Source organism: Alosa sapidissima, chromosome 22 (assembly GCF_018492685.1).
Source record: "Alosa sapidissima isolate fAloSap1 chromosome 22, fAloSap1.pri, whole genome shotgun sequence".
In the NCBI taxonomy this organism is placed as follows: Eukaryota; Metazoa; Chordata; class Actinopteri; order Clupeiformes; family Clupeidae; genus Alosa; species Alosa sapidissima.
Genome location: NC_055978.1, coordinates 23,751,947 through 23,756,946, shown reverse-complemented (window position 1 = coordinate 23,756,946; position 5,000 = coordinate 23,751,947). Strand labels below are relative to the sequence as shown.

The following is a 5,000-nucleotide window of genomic DNA, read 5'->3' as shown; positions in this document are numbered from 1 at the left end:
AATGCGAGTTTTCTCAACATTTTCAAAAGGGTGTCATTTGAATATTCCCTTTATTTATTTATTTTACTCTCAATTAACCACTCCCCATGGTAACATTGCCATTTAAAAGCCAGCATGGTTTGTGATCATTATGTATTATGCAATTTGTGCTTTAAACTTTTTTTTGTTTGGGCTTTTGTTGCTTTTTAAAATAAATGTTCTTGCTTGCCCTTTAGGGCCATTCCTACCAGTGACTTCCATTTCCCTGCGATAATGAAAGTATTCTTTGTTGTGAAATGTAATCTTGCTCTTTTTATTGATGTTGCAGTATCTTAAAATCATTCCTCATCATTCTGATCCCACCACTCTGTGTGTCTCTTTGCAGTTACAAAGTAATTACCCTGCAGATATATCAAAGCAAAGCAATCAAATGACAGGATTTCTCTACACCTCTAATGCACGCGCACGCACACACACACACACAAACACACACACACACACACACACACACACACACACACACACACACACACACACACACACACACACACACACACACACACACACACACACACACACACAAATGCACACAAACACACACACACACAAATACACACAAATACACACACTCACACATACAGTACACACACACATACACATAACACACTGATATACACACAGTTATGCATGCACATGCCCTATAGACACAATGGCACACATGCTCAGTAGTACCCACGCACACAGATTTGCACACGGGGGAATGCAGAGCATGGCTGACTCTTCCTGATACACGTTGGTGCTCTCTCTCTGAGGACTGGCACGCAACCCGGCACACATCCGACACACACACACACACACACACACACACACACACACACACACACACACACAAATACACACAAATACACACTGGTGCTCTCTCTCTGAGGACTGGCACGCAACCCGGCACACATCCGACACACACACACACACACACACACACACACACACACACACACACACACACACACACACAAAACTCATGTATGTCTTTGGCCAATCCTTGATCTTCATATGGATTTGCAGGAAAGAAAAGGAAGGGAAAAAAGAAAGTCAGTCAGAGAGAGAGAGAGAGAGAGAGAGAGAGAGAAGCCTTGCATAACCCCAGCCAACCAACTCTGACACATCAAAATGCATAGCCTTTTCCACAGAATGCAGACCAAATGCAACCAGCGCAGCTGAATCTACCAGTGGGAAGATAATGCTGCCAGCCACCTGTAACCCCAACCACTTTCACACCCATTTATACGGACACCTCAGCCTCGCCGCACAGCGCAGGCCACTGACCATCCCATCCCTTTCAATCCCGCTCCGACAGAAACGGTGAACGCTAGGAAAGAGCGAAGGACAGGAGGCGGAAAGAGAAAGATTGAGAGAGAGAGAGAGAGAGAGAGAGAGAGAGAAAGAAAACTGAGGGAAGAGTATCACAAATCTGCTGTTTTTCACACCCTTGCCCTTGCCTGAGCTTCCAGTGACTGAAAGTGGCTGTAATTACGCAGCAAGGACAGGATGCTGCTCCAGGAGCCTAGTCCGCTCTTCTCTGTCGGCTCGTCCTCGCTGGATATAAATAACTGGCTGGTTAAAACCATCTGACTCTAAGCGCCGCTAATACGTGCTCAGCGGAAGACTCCTGCCAACAAGTTTACAATGGCGTGCTTGGTCTGTCACTCCTCTCTGATGAGGTCTTTGTGCCTCATTTTACCCTTAAGAGGTTCAGTTCCATTTTTCATTAAATTTGACATTTACAAGTTTGCTGTTTGATTTTTGAGCTACTCTGTTGACTTAGCCACTTAAGGCAAAGTCCTTAAAAACGGCTTTGTTATCTCTTAACAGCCTGGAAATTAGTGGTAGCTAATGGACAGAAATCAACAACAACCCTCCATCTAAATACTTATTTTAATGGAACCTCTCGGTTTCAAATGTCTTCTCATTCATCCTCCTCATAGTTGGAGTATTCCACATTGGAACCAGGTGTGCAGAAAAAAAAGATTATGAGGATTTCAATAATACGCAACCTTTGAAATCTCTGTGCAGATCTGATTCCTTTTTGAATTGGATGATTGATGAAATGGGGTATGTGTCAAGTATTATTATACTAGTTTCTAGAGGAATCCTCAATATAACTGCTATCACACAGCAATCAAACAATATTATGCTGCATAGTTTTACAGACTCTTAAGCTCAGCAAACCTGCTCATAAGGAAAAGGTCTAAAAGTACTCTTTCAAAGTTTGGGGTCTAAACTCTTGGATTGTCATTCAGTCAATACTGTGAGAGAGCCCAATATCTGACAGACAGATTTAAAAAAGCATTCAGAGATATTGCGTCATATCTATTTTCTCCTTGAAAGATTTCACACTCAACTCAGGCCAATTCTTTCCCATCTGAGGGGATTATGTTGGGTTGCTTTGCAATATTCGCTGGATGAGAGACACATAGACTTCTCTCAAAGATATTTCTGAGCATTAAGTATGAATGAACTGTATGAGGCATTGACAGGCAGATGCAGGAGATTTGTTCACAGAACCATGGCAAATTAAGAGCGTGCTGCATAACTCAATGTCAGTATGAGGCTCTCATGCACCAAACACAGTGACCAAAATATACATGGATGCTGCTTTTGGCTTTTACCCACAATAGCGTTCTTAAATTTGTCCTCAAAACTGGATTCTTTCCTAGTGGCCTCTGAGAATGTGGGGGCAACACTAAAGATGAATAGAATATCTGGTGAAAGCGCTTTGATATGAATTAAGCTGCAAAATTGTGTTCTAAAATTGCAACAATGAATGTTCTTTCACTGAGTCTGCAAAAATGTAATCAACTACATCCCCCCTTTCCATCTCCATCTCATCTCCATTTGCAGCAGAGGTGAACATAATCAGTTTAATTTTTATTTATGAATCTAGTCCAAATGAGTGAAAACCATCAACTTTCCAAACCCCCTTTTTTACCCTGTATGCAATATCCTTGTTCAGTCTTTTGTCCTAATTCTATTTCATCTTTTTATGTCTGTGTCCACATTACTACATTGGAGCATCAATCTTAAAGTTTTTTTTTTTGGTGTCATTCAGGCTAAGATGCAGAACAGACAGAGAAGCCAAAACAAATACATACTGCCCTCTAGTGACAGACTGTGGTAATTGTTTGAAGGAGACATAATGAAGCTATATGACACCCCTAACTCACAGCACATACACACAGGCACATAGGCACATAGGCACACACACACACACACACACACACACACACACACACACACACACACAGAAGAACCATTTCTGGGTGCTGATTTTCATAACCATGGTAACCCTTAAAGAAAGAGGGTTTTGTCTGGCATGACTGCAAGCAGCCCTTGAATTGAATCACAATAAAGTGAGAACATGCAGGGTGGAGGGACTCACTACCCCCTTTTACCCCCCCCCCCCAAAAAAAGAAAAAAGGAACTTGAGCTTGGGCCACTCTAGAGGGTCCACATTTCTTTAGGGTCTGATTGTTCGTTTTCTTCCCTTTCGAGTACCCTCTCTTGAAATCATACATCATTACCTCATATGGAGTGGTGGAGGTGCACAGATGGTAGCGTGTTGCTTTAATCAAATGAATCTATTGTCTCTGAGTGGCCTCACCCACCAGTCCTTGTGGGAGGCAATGCCTGCATTGACCAATCAACCACTGCTTGATGCTGAGAGCCTCAAGGAATTCAGTGAGTGGGAGAAGGATCTAATATGGCAGCAGAGACCAGTGCCAGTTTTTTCTTCTTGTTTCCTTTTTCTTCTTTTCCATTTCTCACCAACACACTGTTTTGGCTCGTCACCTCTATCGCTCACTCCAGTGCCACAGAAATGTGGAGTCCCCTGGAAGGCACTCGCTTCATGAAGTATTTACACAAAGGGGGAAATAGCCTTAAGACAAGGATGAAGTGTCTCCTTTGTCCTCTCATAACAAACTGTGAACCTCAGACATATTTCAGCGCTTTGTTTACCTCGGCAGTTTGTGATAATGTCACTCATTTTCATTTTCGGTTGTGTGTGTGTGTGTGTTATTTTCACCTTCCACACTAAAGAAATCCCATCATCCCATCATTTCATAACCAGACTCAAGTAACCTCTCTCTCTCTCTCTTTCTCTCTTTTTTTTCTCTCTCTCTTTTTCTCTTTATCTACTTTCTCTCTCCTTCTGGAGAAATAAAATATGTCACCCACCAAAAATGTTTGGATGAAAGCTATTAGTTCTGGCTTAAAGAAATCACCTTGAAATAAAAACACAAACTTTTGTCAACCCATGTTTTTGGAACCATGAATGAGGGTCTCTGTAAATAGAGAATGTTGTCATGCAGATGGACAGCTCGTCAGCTCTGACCAGTGTACCTTTGGCTCAACTGGTGTTAGCTGGTAGGGAAAGTGTCATGGGTTTGATGCCCAGGGACAAAATGCAAAATCACACATGCTGACCTTAAAAGTACATATCAACATACATTGGTACAATATTGTAATTTGCTTGCAATAAAAGCTTCTCATGCATGTGAATGTAATAGCATCTCTTCCTCACACTTACTCCATGGCTGAAGACAATTGTGGGCAGCTGTGGCCCACTGGTTAGCACTCTGGACTTGTAACCGGAGGGTTGCCGGTTCGAGCCCTGACCAGTGGGCCGTGGCTGAAGTGCCCTTGAGCAAGGCACCTAACCCCTCACTGCTCCCTGAGCGCCGCCATTGTAGCAGGCAGCTCACTGCGCCGGGATTAGTGTGTGCTTTACCTCACTGTGTGCTGTTTGTGTTTCACTAATTCACCGATTGGGTTAAAAGCAGAGACCAAATTTCCCTCATGGGATCAAAAAAGTATATATACTTATACAAAGAAACTCCAGACAAACTGATGGTGTTGTAAAGAAGGGAGGGAGAGTCTGCAGCTTGGCTGGAGAGAGAGAGAGAGAGAGAGAAAAGAGATGAGCCTGTGGGCTTGGTGTCATTAGGCATTCATCGCTCCGT

The 5,000-nt window shown here is 42.9% G+C and overlaps 1 protein-coding gene across 1 annotated transcript in view; it reads right to left on the bottom strand.

Annotated features, from left to right (window-relative positions):
* ptn (pleiotrophin) overlaps positions 1–5,000 on the bottom strand; it is a 36,571-nt gene that overhangs the window by 21,089 nt on the left and 10,482 nt on the right. The window lies entirely within an intron of this gene.